General features: G+C 45.8%; 1 protein-coding gene across 3 annotated transcripts in view; it reads left to right on the top strand.

Moving 5' to 3' along the window:
• The window catches only part of FAM135B (family with sequence similarity 135 member B), a 272,184-nt gene that overhangs the window by 51,984 nt on the left and 203,629 nt on the right, over positions 1 to 16,571 (top strand). Inside the window, exon 2 of one of the 3 annotated variants that reach the window (XM_027602407.2) lies at positions 8,734 to 8,847. The exons of the other annotated variants lie outside the window; for them this stretch is intronic. The gene's annotated coding sequence lies outside the window, so the exon portion shown is untranslated. The remainder of the gene's footprint in view (positions 1 to 8,733; positions 8,848 to 16,571) is intronic. 3 annotated transcript variants of the gene reach the window in all.

Here is a 16,571-nt window from a genome sequence, read left to right as displayed (position 1 = left end):
AATACATGGAAACTTCCAGAACTGTATACCTGAACTATTTTTGGATATTGTTACTGTATTTGGTACGTACTATTTAATACAGTAACGTCATTGCATTTTAATAAGTTATGTAATAGTATTATTATGGTACTTGTATGCAGTAGTGATGCAGCATGGTTAAACAGGACACCTGCAAAATGAGGGTAACCCTCTCAGCTTGCCATGTGGTTAGGAGGCATTGGTGGGATGCCAAGCATGGAGCCTGGCACATGGCTTCTGCCAGACTTGGAGGAGCAGAAGCCCCAGGGGGACGAGCAGGAGGGTGCTCCAGGGGCCTCGTGGTCAGAGGCCGGCTGTGCCACTGCTTGAGGCTTTTCTTTGGATCTCAGAGGGCCCCAGTGTGACTGGTAGTTATATGATACGGGTGTAGACCCCTGCTCCTTTGAACCATGCATTTCATATTAGTTCTAAGAACCAGGTTTGTTTGCTGTCCCCAGTTCATACACAGTTGACAGGTTCAGAGATTATTAGCTTCCCAACTGCTAATACAGCGTCCTAAAATGATGGTGGACAACAAATGTTGTAACCATGTTGGGGAGAGTTTTGAATGTTACTTCCAGAAGGAACCATAATGTGGAGTCAGTCTGATAACCATGTTTCACATTATAACCAAGTGAGACGGGGCAGGAGTGTCAGACGCATGGGGTTTTGTGTCTAATTCACCTTAATTGGAATCCTAAGGTTCTCCTTCTTACTAGGGAAAATAAATGGCTTATGTCTGCTTGGGGTTCCTATTAACATCTACCTTAACGTGGAAAAGCATAGAGCCAGAGTCACGGACAGGACAGACCCTCAGTATGTCACCTTTTTTTTTTTTTTTTTAAGCTTTCCTGATTATTTTTACTCCCAAAGAAAAGGAAAGCTCAGAATCGAATAAATTCAAGAGCTTCAGAAGCAACATTAGATTCCTATTTAGACAGCAATTAATTTTTCCTTGGGTAAGAAAAATTATACATTTGCTTCTAAAATATGGAGAGTGGTGATTATGATTCATGCACACATGATTCATAGCGAAAGCTGGAGCTAAAACACAGCTAAACTAATAATATTTCGTCCTTGTGACTGAAGCTTGTCTAAGCTTAGAATGTGTGCCCGCCATTAGAGCAAAGAGCCCCAGGACAGCTTTGCTGATGCTTTGATTTGGTGATGGGGCATAAGCAGGGAAGGTGTTCTCACTTTCCCAAGGTGGGGGGCGGGGTGCCTCTGCGTCCTCTTCACCTGCTTCCCGCTCTGTACCTGCTTCGTTTCCAGGTATGATTGATTTCTGGTAACAATGCCCAGAGCCAGACTTCATCCTATCTGCTGTGGATTATTACAACAGCTCCTAAATGGGTGTCCCAACCTATAATATTTCTGCCCCTCCAAGAAACCTGTTCTCTCTCTTCTTACTAAAGTGAATGAATCCTTCAAGCATGGGTCACCTGTGTGGCTGAGAAGAAAGGTCATTGACTTGGGCATTTGCCATTCTCTCGCATGTGACCCTCAGCCACCATCACCTCGCTGAGTATGAACTTCATCATCTATGAATGAGAGATTGCCACAATTTAATAGGCTCGTTTAGGAGGATTAAATGTATATAAAGTAGCTTACACAGTTCCTGAAATAAAATAGGTAGACAGCAAGCTGTGTTTGCTCTTCAGCGGCTCTTCATCACTGTAAAAATCAGACCTAATTTTATTATGGCATTCTGTGTGTGCCTACGAAGATACCGCCTCCAAGTGCATCCTCCCTGCTTCACTGTCTGTGTACATCACACTATTTCATGTCTCTTGCCTCCCTCCTCTGACTTTGTACTTCTCCCCATCAGAGTCTCCCAGGACCCGATGCTTGGATGGATACTTCCATTGGTTTTGTTTCCCGTGTGCCTTCTGATCCAGTACCTGGACTATTCCAAGAAAATTAGGGTCTCCTGGGACCCCTTCATCCCCAGCAGACTGGAGCAAGCAGCATCCCAGACCTGCACCTTCTGAGTGTGATTCAGTGGACATTCATTAAGAATGTACTGTGCGCTCTTACCATGTAGTATGGTCTGAGTCGGGTGTGGTCACTCACCTTAAGGATTCACACCCTAATAGGAGATGAGAAGGAAAAACGAATCCACACCTTAGTGTCTGCCAAGGGGAATGAGAGTAGTACCAGGGCGGGCTGGGGAAGAAGACTTACCCAGGAGGACCCTCTGGTTTGCAGAGCGTGATCAAAGATTTGAGGAAGACCATGATAGGAGAGCCTGTACCTGAAGAACAGGAGCAGTTTCTGCAGACAGCTGGGAGTAGCGGAGACCACGCAGGCTTTGGCTCAGAGTCGGGGCTTGAATACCAGCAATTCCCTGTACCCGAAAGCTCTCTCACACGATCTTTCCAAACCCTGCCTCTTGTCGTGCTCAGGGCTGTTTTCAGAGGTCACGTCGTATAAGTCCTTCTCTGAATGTTCTTTCTAAAGGTACCTGTGACTCATATACCGACGGCAGTCACTCTTCATATCAGACACCATTGGTTTCTAATATCCTCTCCCTCCTGGGCTCCCAGTGTTTTAGGTCTGTACCCCTCCAAAGCATGATTTAGGGGAGAGGGATCTCAGCCCCAGCCCCAGGGATTATTCTGATTGGCATGAGTCCAGTGTATTGGTCCCCTTCCCTTGCCAGTGCCTGGTTAAGGGAGGACAGAAGACTCAGTTCTGGGTGGAGAGGCACAGAGGGACATTGTGGGGACCTCAAGGAAGGATTGGTTTGTTTCCTCCCAAGAGAGACACTGTTAGGACTGGTCTCTTCTCTTTCCAATGTTGTGGATGTTACCCACCCTGCAAACCTAGAGAGATTCAGTCTTCAGTAAAGCTGTCACTTGAAAGCTAGGGGATGGAAAATTGGGAGGCGTCCAAGGGCATCATGACAAAAGTGACCGGGACACACGATGCACCTTTCCTGATTCTTCAGTGACTGGGGGGTGAAGGGGGGTGGTAATACCATTTCTTACATGTCTGTCTTGCTTAAGACAGAGATGGCAAAACTTTTTCTGTAAAGGGCTAGATAGGAAATATTTTATGATTTGCAGGCCATGTGACCACCTGTGACAGCACCTGGTGCTTCAAAGCAGCCTTAAAGAAATGGGCGTAACTGTGCTCCAATAAAACTTTTTTTTTATCAGGACAGGTACCAGCCCAGACCCATGGGTTGCAGTCTGTGGACCACTGGTGGCAGCCACTGAGTAAGGATGATGTTTCTTTCTGGTGGAGCTCTGTCCACTTGAGCGTTTTGTCCCCCTTTACCCCAATCCATCTGATGAAGAGTCACATTACAGGAAACTCATTATTTCGCTGTTTGATGATTTAGTTTCTCTGTTACTAGAATGTAAGTTCCAACATGACAGGGATGCACTTTCTCTTATTTGGCGCCTGGCACAGAGGAGCTCCGTGGATGTGTGAGGGAGCGCATGAATGAACTTGGGTGAGCTCATGAATCTTTTCGAATTTCAGTTTGAGTTTGATTTTGCCTATTTCCAAAGGTTAATGATAATAGGAGCTGGAGGTGACTATAAATTCCACGCGTACCTGTTGTACCCACATCATTACACAAAGCCACCCCTCCCCCTTTCCCTCCTGAAAGTATCCTGAATTGGATGATAAATTATATGGTCACTGTAAAATTACCACCTGTTCGTAGACACTTGTGCAGGGGACATGGTATGAAGCTCATTTTATGCATTATTTTATTTACTCCCTTGCGAAAGCTTATGAGATTAGCTGCTGTTATTCCCATTTTGGAGGTGAGGAACTCGAGGCTGAGAGAGGTGGCGTAACTTGTCCGTGGACACACAGCTGATGGCAGAGTTGAGATGTCTGACTCCAAAACGCATGGTCCTAACCATTATGCTCCAGTGGGTATATTTCCAGAGGTGCCCATAAAGATCCCTCCTGGCCTATGCTGCCTGCCCTTTTGCACGGTGTCCCTCCCACTCCCCCATGGAGAGGCAGAACCTCTTTTCTCCTCCCTTGGAATCTGGGCCAGCCCCGTCTCCAAGCCTGACAAACAGGATGTGGCCGAAGTGCTACTCTTTACCTTCGAAGCCTCAACCCGAAGAGACCTGCAGCTTCTGGAATGTTCTCCTTCGGAGACCTGACACCAATTTGAACCCTGACCGCCCAGCGGAGAGAAGAGGCTGTGTCCAGAGAGGCCAGGCATCATTTTGCACCTTCCACCACAGCTGAGCACTCCCAGGCTGGGTTTGGAGTCACAGATAGCTCTGCTCAGATGCCCGATCCATTGAATTGGGAGCGAACAAAATCGTCCTTGCTTTCAGTCAGTGAGTTCCGGGATTATTTCATTATGCATCAGTAGATATCCAGAACGCATGCCAAATGTCCTTGCGGAGTGCTTCTGAGCGTTAGAGGTGGTGGATGTCCAGGGTCTGAGCGGGCGTGGCTTGCAGGTGATCAGTAAGTAGGAGGTGCTCTTGCATCTGGCGCGGATGGAGGCGGAAACCCCAGGAGCCAAGTGAGGTGCGTAAGAACCGGTGGCTCTGGGTGAAGGGCGAGTAGCTAAGGCATTGGAGAGATTGAATGCAGTAGTGAAAATTGCACAGTGCATTTGCAATCTGTAAGCCTTCCCCTCTAGGAAGTGCTGCCTCAGCTAGAATCCTGTGTGTCCTGGGCCATGAGTTTGAAGTTTTAGTTGTATAAGAGGAATATGTTCTAGAGATCTGTTGCACAGTGCCGTACCTGTAGTTAACAGTATGTATTGTGCACTTAGAAATTTGTCAAGAGGGTGGATCTCGCGTTCAGTGCTCTTACCACAACTTCCAAAAATGTGCAGAGTACATCCATAAAGTACTGGGAAAGAAATAATACAAGAACTGGGCATAGTGGGAGGGCTCTTGCACATAAAAGTGGCAAAGCTGGGGCCCAAGACCTGGTGTTGTCCCTTGTTTTCTCTCTGTCCTGGAATTGATCTTTCCAGACCTCAGTCAGCTTCTTCGTCCTTGGTGCTGCTTGGGAAGGTGGGAATTTCTGAAAGGGGCCTTCCAGATGTAGAAAATCCAGCTCTGATTTTTGAAGTACCTGTGAGCAGATTTTCGCCGATTCTGAGACAGCATGTTTGATCTCTGCTCTGGGCTGGATGACACCTCTGTGTCTGCGTCTGCCTTGTAAGATGGTGTTTCAACCAGGCTTAATGCAAAACACAGTCATGGCTCGGGAGTTGTGAGGAGTCACTAACAGAAAGCTGAACTGCTGCAAGCTTGTGAAGGAGCCTGGGGAGGAGGCATGGAGAGCAAATTAGCCTCTCAGAGAGGAAGTCGGAGCTAGTCAGCTTTCTTATTTCTTTGACATCCACAAAGTGCTCTTTCCTTCCTTCTGTGCCAAGAAGGTGTGCTTTATTAGAGGGTCATCACTCGGGGGTTGTGCTCACTCAGACACTCCCTACATTTTTCTTCAGTTATGGTGGTGGCCACGAGGGTAGCGGGTGTAATGCTGAGGATGACATCCCGTGGCCACCTACAATGGGCCACCCAGGGCTTCTAGGACATGGAATTGAGGCACGAATAAGACATACTCCTGTCGCTGTGTTACTCATAGACTATCGTGGAAACACATGGGAGGACAGATTACAGTGCAGTGAGGTGAGTGCAGGTGGTACCAGTCAGTACCATCAGTCTCCCCTGATCTCCAAGCCCAGAGCCAGTGCCCCACTATCCTGTTTTAAAGCTCCCTATACTCTTCACTCACAGCACTTACCACAGTTGGAGACTGCATCTGAGAGTGATGCATGCGAGCCCCACCCCCCAAACATAAACACTGGAAGAACAGGGAGATGGCTATTTATACACCATTGAAGCCTGCATACCTTGGCTACTGACACTGCGTTGTAGGTTATTGGGGACAATTTTTTGAAGGAAATAAGGGAGTAAAAGATCTGAGAAGTCCTCTGAGAGAATGAGATATTTGAATTAGGTTTTGAGGGTTGAGTGGAAGCCTGCATCCAAAATAGCATGAACAAAAGTAAACCTAAAAATATTGACAATCTAAAAGAAAGGTGTGACCCCATTAGCCCTTTGTTACTGAATTGGCAGAGATCCCTGCTAAGACTCACTGACATCTGAATCTTTAGGGAGGTGGATTTGTGTGGGAGAGAGCCTGGCATAAAATCGTTAAGGTTGATGGTTCTAAGCCCAGGTCCCACTGCTGCTTAGCCACTGTGAGTTCCAGTTAACATGTCTTCAAATTGAGGAGAATATTCTGTCTTCTTAGGATCAAATAAAGTAACACAGGTTAATTCTTTGGCTGCTACAGATGACACTCTGCATACATATGACTCCCATCTTATGATTCCACTATTGCATAAGATACAGTGACCTAGGCACTGAAATAGACCTCTGTGTCAGTTTCCCTGACTGTAAATGGACAAATGATTGTGTTACTGAGAGAGACAGCCTTATGTCTAGATCCACCGTACTGAAAATCTGTCAGTCAGTCGTCAGTGACAGCCTGAGGTAGTTTGGGATAGGACACTTGGTATGGCAGCCTCCCAGACCTGGTTTGAACCCCAGCTCCTCTTGTTCCCAATTTTGTAAGAAAGATGTATCACTTAGCCACCTGGAGCCTCTGTGTGCTCATTTAAAAACTGGGGTATTAATGCCTAATTTCCTCGGTCCTTGTCAATTTGTTTCATAATTTGTTTATTTTAAAGCTATTCAACAATGTATCCATATTGTTTCAGGGATAGATTGGATTATAAATTAATGTCTGTAAAGCATGTATCCCAGAGCTTGATGCATGGTTGATACCCAGTAAGTGGGAACTGAGTATGATAGTGATGCTGTTATTGTTCTTGGAGGAATAGACAAAGTATGGGAGTTAGAAAGTGGGAGAGGACTTTGGGGAGGTTGCAGGTGATATGCATGGACATTGAGAAAAATAGGAATGCTCTGGACAGGTTGATGAGATGAGAATTCCAAGAAAACAGAACACTGGAGTCAAGACCAGGTGCAGAAACAAAATGAGTTGAGTTTGGGATGAGTAGGTTGTTTAATATAGCAAGAATGAAAGGTACATCAAGGGGTACAAATTGAAATATGGGACATTATCAGGGAATGGTATAAAATCTGTTTAAACACTACATTGTACAACTAGATCGACAGAGCTGTGTTACAGCATATTTGTAAGTCCAGTTTTAGTAGATATTGCTGCATAGTTTTCCAAACTATGGAGCGTATTGAAGTAATAGCATTGCTAGGATTCATTCACTGCAAGCATTTGTTATGCCAGTAAGTTGTTGGTCCAGATTTTCTAATTTTCATATCCACTTTGTGAAGGTAAATGTTATAATTCTTGTCTTACAGGTCAAGGCTCAGAAAGTTTAACTTGTGTCTTTGAAATGTAGTTTTTGCTTCAGGATAAAACATACGACTTTTGGGAAAAAATCAAGGTCCAAGGCATATATCAACATATCAGTGTCATGGGAGAAACTTAAAGAAAAATTTAATTGAAATACACATTTGTATAATCTCAACAGATGTTCTCAAACTCAAAAATCTAGTTTAGCTGGTACAGAAATCAAGAAACGACATCATCCTATAAATCCCCTTTGTGCTTTTCTCCAATTACTACCCACCACCACTGCCAAGTGTAGATACTACCTTTTACTACCCACCACCACTGCCAAGTGTAGATACTACCTTGACTTCTGGCGCCATATTGTTATTAGTTTTGACTGTTTCTGAACTTTATAGATGTGGGGTCATACTGTGTGTATTATTTTGTGCTTGGCTTCTTTTGTTCAAACATGATTATGCAATTCATCCATCTTGCTGTATCTAGTAGTATCTCATTCTTACTGCCATATAGTGTCCAAAGTATGAACATACCACAATCCATTCACCCATTCTTCTAAGATCTGTGTAATCTTAATTGTTGGAGTATTATAAAAGATGATACAAACATTCTTATACCTGTTTTTTAATTCCGATGTATATGCATTTCTGTTGGGTATATTATAGAGAATGCACAGCTATGTTATAGGGTATAAACATATTCAGTTTTAGTAGATACTGCTGCATAGTTCCCCAAAGTGGTCATCTCAGACTTCCTCCAGCAACACATAACAGTGTCAGTGTCTGCACCTCCTCACACACTTGGTTTTGCCTGCCTTTTTCCTTTTGGCCCCTCTGGTCAGTGTGAAGTGGTATCATCTTATGATATTAGTTTGCATTTATAAGATTGTAAATGAAATTGAGTATCTCTTCGTATGATTATTGGTCTTTTGGCAAAGTATTTTGGTGTATAATTTAAGACTTAAGTTCCTTTCTTGCTGAGCTAACTGTAATGTACTTAAATTATCCAGTTCCTATGAACCCTTTGATGGATGGCATCAGCGGAGCCTCATGCCTCTGTGTGGTTTCAGCACTAGGGACAGTGTCTCAAACAGTTAGCTGGCCAAAGCTCAGGTGAAAGCCCAGGGTCCACACTGAGAAGGAGGTGAAGCCAGGATGGAAAGCCGAGCCTGGCAGATGCCAATCCTGTATTCTCACCACTCTAAAGAGGCTGAATATGGGGTGGTTCACCTTTCCTTCGCTGTTGCCCAGAGCCATTCCAAGTGGAATGCTCAATTAATCCAGTAAGTAGAGTCCTTATGAACAATGGGCATTCTAATATGGCCATGGTACAGAACACACCTGCAAAAGATAAAACTGCATTCTCTCTGAACAGCTTTGTGAATTCAAGAATGGGCTCTAACCCAACTCTCTCCACAACTACATCTTATTGATGGGGCCTTCCTCAGCGTGATATTTGTCTTCTCGGCACTACATTTGATGTTTCCAAGTAAGTACTTGTCGCTGAAATATAGTGCCTAAAACTATGTGCTTTGGGATCTAGTTCTGCTTCTCATTTACTCTATTTGAGCTTTGGTTAAATTATTTGCCCTCCCTGAGTCTTTTTCAAACCTAATATTGAGGTGATCTCACCCACTTCAAAGCTCATTGTAAGGATCAAATTATCCATGAGTATTAAATACTCAGGTGAGCGCCTGGCAACTACTGATCACTCACTGAATGCTAGATCTTATTATTAATGGTAATACTTGGGGGGTTAAAAAAGATAGTGATGACCATGTGGCCCAACATGACAGACCTGTTTTGAAGTAAGAGGCAAATCAACAGAGCAGACTATGGCTAATTGAACGTTGCAAGGGTTACATGGTAGCAATACATAGAGAGTATACTTTGCAAAACCACCTGAGAAACAATATTTATAAAATGCCATGTGATGTATGGCACAGAAGATGTTGTGGCCAAGGGAAGGAAGGGGAGGTTTCCTGGAAGACTGGGGTGAGAGATGAGACTAAGAAGGTACATTGAAGCCAAAACAGAGGGCTTTGAATGCTATGCCAGAGAAGGGGACTTTTTAGTTTCTAGACATCTCAGCCATTGGAAGCACTTGATAAAGGAGTAAGTAGATGAAGCCATTTTTCAGGAGATGGACCTAAGGGGAGCTGAAGGGTTAGAGTAAGTTAAGTTACTGTGTCGCTGTCATTAATTCTTGGACTCTGGAGAGCAATAGGATTGCCCCTGAGGCCATATCCCCTTAATTAGCTCTTTACACTAATTAGCTGCCTCTTGTCCTTCTGTCTTCAGCCACTTAGATCATTTGTGATCTCCTGAAAACTCATCTTTAGCTCTGCTCTTTGGGAAGCTCCATGAGAAATATAAGGAGGTCTGCATGAAATTGAGGGACCTGGGTCACAGCCCTGTCTCTGCTGCTACCTTGCTGTGTCCTGGTCTCCCTGGGATTCAGTTCCCAAACTGTATATTGAGAGAGCTGGCCTGGAAAGTTACCCACTGGGCAAAGATTCTGTGATGAAATCCTTTGTCATTGTCACCACAGATAGCTAAACTGGGATCCGTGGAGCGTTTCAGGAAGGTCAAGGAGGGTACTGCTACTTACTGGACACCAGCTCAGGGCCAGAGGCTGTGTGAGGCCTTCAGTCATGGTTACAGAGCTCCCCAATCAGATGGACAAAAAAACGTAGCTGTGTTTCTCAAGTTGAACCTCGTGTCTCTTCCAACCTCTAGGCCATAGAGAACGACAGAGTCCAGAATCTTTCTTCACTCTTTGGTGAGGCTGAATCCAGGTTCTTAGACTTGCAGAAAGCCACAGCGTTAGAGATGGGGGTTGAGGGTGGGAGATTGGGTGGTTAGCCCTTGATCATCATCTACCCTCACTGGCATCCTTGGAGTTTATGTCTTCCCATGGGAACCTCAGTCGTCCGTCTCTTGTCCCTTACCCCAGGGCTTCCACTCCTGGCTCCCTGAGCCTTTAAGGTCCTTCTGATAGGATACCAGTTGGTGCCTGAGGAACCCTGTGGACCTGCTGTGTCCCCAGGCCCAACCCAGGGATGAGGACACAGGTACTTTCTGCACAGAGAATCCTCCAGGTCATGTGGGGATTCTCATTCTCTCTTTAGGATAAGAGCACTCAGCAGGTTTTGAGGGTGGGGGAGGAGCATGGGGTCTCAGCACAGAATGAACCAGGTATACAGTCATTTCTGCCTCCTCTTCAACTCACCCTCAAACTGTTCTTGTCTGATCAGCCTTTATCTAGTTTCTCGGTTGGGGAGGGGAAAAGAGTGATTCCATTCTAGACTTCTAATCTTCTTCTAATTCCTAGACTTTGGAAACTCTAAAATCTTTGCTGTCACATGACAATCTTTCCCATTAAATTCAAAAGTCTGTTTTGAAACTTATAATCAAGAACCAGCTGTTCTCTTTGCATGTCTGCAGTTGTAAGGCACCAGCTCTCTTCTGGAGGTGGGGATGCAGGTGCCCAGTTACCCCGAGTGGAAGAGGGTGCAGGGACAGAAGTCTGTACTGGAAGGAACCATCTGTTTAGAGTCAGAGGATTTCCTGTAATCGTCACTGCTGTCCATCATGTGAGGCTGTGTGGGCCCATTATGGTTTCGGTTTTATAGATGAGGGAACTGAGGCTCAGTGGCCTGGTGCCTTGTCCCAGTTCACATATCCTAGGAGAAGACATATCAGATATGCTCTCTATTCATTACCTAGCTGGAAACTAAATGAGCTGTCTCAAGTGGTGATGAGATGAGCTTTCCACCTTTGGAGTGTGTGTGTGTGTGTGTGTGTGTGTGTGTGTGTGTGTGTGTGTGTGTGTGTGTAAAGGATTTTAAGCAGATTCAGTTATTAAATTATCTCAGCAATTCCAAAACATTTTAGAGTTCCCAGTCTGTAGACACATTTCTTATGGTTATAGAGGTTTGGATGCTCTATGTTCTTGCTCTTGAAAATAAAGCCCTAGTTGGAGGTGGGGTGATGGGAGGTGAGGGTTGTTGGCCTAGCCAGGGAAAAGAGGGATGTGAAAAATGCTTAACACCCTTTCCCCAGACTTTCTCTCATGTTTACTTGGTGATTTCACAAGCTCTCAAATGCACAAGGAGTAGGGCCGGATCATTGGCTTTGCTGAACTGAGCCAGAGGCTTATCAAACTGTTGGCTGAATATAGAAATGGTAGAAGAATATGTGTTTTTATTCTAATTCCTCTCTTCCAACAGAGGAGCGAACAGCTTTTGGATTTATGTCGAACTTGTCAGCACTATGTTCAAGGGAAAATTAGTTTTTGCCATTCTTCTTCTATTATTCAATGCATCCATTCATTCAGTGAAAAGTAACAAAGCACTCAGGGTGCCAGATGAGAAAGCGTTCATCCCTGTCACAGTTAACTTTGCTGTGTTTTTTGAGAAAAATGAATAATTTAAGCAGACATATACTCGAGGTAATTCCAACATCTCAGACAAGGCATGTGTAGACCAAATTGGGAGGGGGCCTTTGGGGAAGGTGTCCTAGATTACTGAATAGGATGACCCTTAAAATGCGTAATTAAGAGTACTTAAGAATTGACTGGAAGGTGGGAGGCTCATCAAAGCAGAGGGGACAGATGAGCAAAGACTTGGCAGTCTGAAACAGATGGTGAGGTGTAGGACACCTAAGCTGGAGAGTGTCAACAAGGTGCACCGACAGGGAGGGAGAGGGGGAACGAGGAAGGAGCAGGTCAGAACCAGCTCACTTCATATGGCTTGTGTCTTCTCTTTTGCTCTGTGCTCTGCTGAAGGTGAGACAATATAATAATATTTAGGATTGTAGAACTTTCGAACTAAAAGAGACACAGTTCGGTCTCCCCCAGCCATGGAGAGAAAAGGCTTGACCATTCCCATGGGTTGGGCATTCCTGTTATATTAGATCCTGTCCATCCTAGCCTCACCAGCCCAGAAAGCAGAGCTGGAGACAAGGGTTGTGTGCACACAGTGCTAGGAAGTGTGATCCTAGGGTCAGGGAAGCAGAGCATGAAAGGAGAGAGAGCCAGTGTGTGTGCCAGCCAGGTGGCATGTCACAGGTCTGGATAGGTGCCAAGGGCAGTGCATAATGAGCAGTGTAAAATGTATCTTAGGATGTCCATCCTGGCTGCCAGGAAAGAGGAAATCATGTATTTGTTGTTCCTCTACCCTTGGACCAAAATTTATTCCAGGGCAAGTTAATACCCCTGTACTTCCAGACTGGACATGCAGGGGTGCAAGGCAGGTGCAAGAGAGAGTGCAGTGTAAGGCTCAGGCAAGGTGGGAGCAGATCCCACTCCCAGGAAGGTGACTGGAGCCCCAGCGGAAATGGTCATCTGAGATGATTTGGATCAGAGTCAGGTGAGGTCCAGAGGATGGGAAGTAGCACATAGGAAGCATCCAGTAGGCACACTGTGTGAGTTACCTCTGACCTCAAAGGTCATCAGCTTAAAACAACAACATGCATTGTGTCCCAGGGTCAGGAATGCCAGTGTGATTTCCCTGGGCGGTCTGGCCCAGGACTCGCCATGGTGCAGTTAAGCTGTTGCCTGGGGCTGCAGTCCTCCTAAGGATGATCCCCTTTCCAGTTCACTGAAGTGGTGGGGTATAGGATTTGGTTCCCAGAGGCGGTTGGCTGGGGATCCTCAGACCCTTGCCATGTGGCCCTCTTCCTGGGGCAGCAGGCTCTTAACAGAGAGAGCAAGAGAGAGCAAGCAGAGCGGGAGCCAGAATCATTGTGGTCTTGGTGGGGAGGGTTACCCAAGGGCATAGATCCCAGCAGATCAGGTCTGTGGGGCCCTTTAGAGGCTTCCTGCCACAGGAATGTATGCCATGGGACATTCACCGAAGTCCCATGGGCATGATCCTCTTATTCCACGAGGAAATCGACTCAGAGGTTTGTCATTCTCTCCGCCTGGAGTGGAGCACTTCCTGAGAATGTCAGCCCCATAGACAGGGTATCTGCTTTCTCTAGGCCCTCCATTCCCTCCCCTTCCATGAGATAAGAGTATTACCAGGCTTATTGTCTCTTCTGAAGATGGCTTAATTGATGCATGAAAAGCACTCAGAACAGTGCAGGACTTTTCTTGGCATTTAATGTTCTCTATGTTCCTTCTGCCCAAGATTCTCAGCCTCGACAAGATCGCTGTGGGAAGGACTGTCCTGTGCACGGTAGAACTCTCATCTCTGGTCTCTCCCCACTGAATGCCAGTGGCCCTCTCTGGCTGTGAAAACCAGAACTGCCTCAAGGTCTTGCCAGCAGAATTGTTCCCACTTGATGAACCTCTGCGCTGTACCAATCAAAATGCATGACTGTAGATGGATGAATTTGAATGCACGGATGTGGATAGATGCTGAGGGGTTTGGGTCTTTGTGATGAGGAGAACAAAGGCAAGGGAAATGGAGCTCAAATGAAATCTCCTTACAACTTGTAGCCCACTGAAGATATCAGTTCCTGAGACATGCCCAGCATGACATTCCTCAAGGAAGTCATGGCTGTCTTGATGTTCATGTCTTGCTAGAGACTTAAAACAACCTTCTCTTGACAATAGCGGGACCCTCCAGGATCCTGTAACTCTTCCTTAACATGCAAAAGTCCCTTTAGGGACTTAACGTTATCTCTGTCCCTCCCCCCCAAACGTAAAAGTATATCATCCGTCCCTCTGCACAGTCACAAGTGTGGCTCTTTCTGCCCATGGGTCCTGTCCCTGTGCTATCATAAAAACATCTTTTTGCACCACAAAAATGTCTCAAGAATTCTTTCTTGGCTGTTGTGCTACACAGCCCTGCATCATTTGGAGAGGGGGATGGGCAGAGGGAGAGCCGGAGGTGGGGAGGAGGGTGTAGAATGTGCTGAAGGGGCCAAGCTTTAAGGTCACTGTGTCCTGAGCACAAGGTCAATGTCCGGCCTGCTCTCCATTGGCGCTGGGAGCCACTTCAAATCTGCGGCCTTGTTTTCTCACCCGTAGAACAGAGATAAAAATCCCAACTTTCTGGATTGTTGTAAGAATGAAATCAAATAATGTCTGTGCAACAGTGTGAGACAATTTACCTTTCACGGCACCAGACTCCCCTTTACACGTGGAGCTCTGTGTTGTTGGGTCAGCAATGTGAGGAGCTGCCTGAATCAACCGTCCTGGGAGACTGACTTGCAGACCATGATTCCTGGGCCACTGGCCAAGGTGGTTGTCATGGTGGTTCTGCCAGGTGGGGCTTGGGAGTGGAGGCTGAGGGCCTCGCCTCGACCTTGGGAGGGTGGAGCAGGAGAAGGGGTCCAAGGGGCTTGCATCTGGAGAGGGGTGTGTTGAGAAGTTGTGTCCTGGGACCACCACTGAGTTTTGCTGCACAGTGAGTGGGAGCCATATTCTCATTTCCCCAGCAAACTTTGCCTTAATCTCGGTTATCCACCTCTGCGTTGGGAGCAGAAACTTGTAGCCGCACAGCGTGGTGGCTGAGAGCACAGCTCTGGAGGCGGACCAGAGTCCTGGGGCCCGACACTGTCCTGTTCGACTGTTGGACCTTGGACAGATGACCTGCTCTCCTGTGTCTGGCCCAGGGTGAGTGCTTTGAGCCTGTGACAGCTGTGGGTCCTGCCTGAGGGGGACTGGTAGAAGAGCAGCTGTCCTGTCTTTCACATCTGGGGCAAGAATGTCCAGGGCTGAGCACAGAATTGCACATGAGAGTTTTTCCCTATTTATTCACGTGCGTGCCTTCGTGTGTGTGTGTGTGTGTGTGTGTGCGTGTGTGTGTGTGTTAGCTTTCTTATGTATGTATTTACTTATGATGGGAGCACTGTCCCAGCTGAGCGTTTTTTTTTTTGAACCATTTTATTTTTAAAGATTTATTTATTTATTTATTTGTCAGACAGAGACGGAGCACAAGCAGGGAGATTGGCAGACAGAGGGAGAAGCAGGCTCCCCGTGGAGCAAGGAGCCTGCCACAGGGCTTGATCCCAGGACCCCGGGATTATGACCTGAACTGAAGGGAGATGCTTAACCAACTGAGCCACGCTGACGTCCCTAAACCATTTTATCGAAGTATGATTGGCACGTAAAAAGCAATACATACTTAATATATGCGACCATACATACATACATACATACTTAATATATGCAACTCCACGAGTTTGGGGGACCCGTCATCTACCCAAGTTTCCTCCTGGCTTCTTTCTTAGTCTTATTTTTATTTTATTATTTATTTATCTTATTATTTACTTATTTAAGAACATTGAACATAAGATCTACCCTCTATGCCGATTTTAAATTTATAATATAGCGTTGTCAGCCATAGGTACGAGGCTATATAGTGGATCTCCTGAACTTATTTGTCTTGCGTAACTGAAACTTTGTATTTTTTGACCAGTCAGCTCCCCATTTCCCTCCCCTCCTCACCCCTGGCCACTGCTTCTCTACTCTCTGCTTCTGTGAGCTTGGCTCTTCACAATTCTACACATAAGTGAGATCATACAGTATTTGTCTTGCTGTTCTGGCTTATTTCTCTTAGCCTCATGCCCTCCAGGTCCATCCATGTTGTTACCAATGGCAGGATCTTTCTTTTTTAAGATGCAGAAATAAAGCTACAGATAGACCACATGTCCTTTACCCATTTGTCCATCACTGGACAGTTAAATGGTTTGGATATCCTGGCTATTGTGAATAATGCTGCAAGGAATACAGGAGTGCAAGTATCTTGTTAAGATCCTGGTTACAATCCTTTGGACAAATACCCAGAATTGGGACTGTTGGATAATATGCAAGTTCTGTTTTTAATTATTTGAGGAACCTCCACACTCCTTTCCATTAAGGCTATGCCAGTTTGCATTCCTCACCCTATTTCTTGAATGTGCATTCTGTTTCCCAAGCAAAATAAGAAATCTCTTACCTGGCTTTGTAGGACCTAGTACAGTACCAGACATGCCCTGTGGGAGAGGTTGATGCTGCCTGGGAGGAAGTGGTCCCTAGTCCGTGGGTTTCTAAGACCCCAGAGAATTAAGAGTTTAACTCTAGCTGCATTTTCTTCCTGTTTGCTCTGCATGGGAGCCCTATTCCTGGGAGGGCTTTGCAGCAATCTCTCTCTCTCTCTCTCTCTCTCTCTCTCTCTCACACACACACACACACACACATGCATGCACACCAGGAACAGACACACAGTAGGCACTGAGTAGCTAATTGCAAGCCGCCTGACAGGTGTATGATTGGTATAG

The sequence above is a fragment of the Zalophus californianus genome, chromosome 4 (genome assembly GCF_009762305.2).
Source record: "Zalophus californianus isolate mZalCal1 chromosome 4, mZalCal1.pri.v2, whole genome shotgun sequence".
NCBI classification, from domain to species: domain Eukaryota; kingdom Metazoa; phylum Chordata; class Mammalia; order Carnivora; family Otariidae; genus Zalophus; species Zalophus californianus.
The sequence above is the reverse complement of the archived record's forward strand: the minus strand, read 5'-3'. Positions and strand labels throughout refer to the sequence as shown.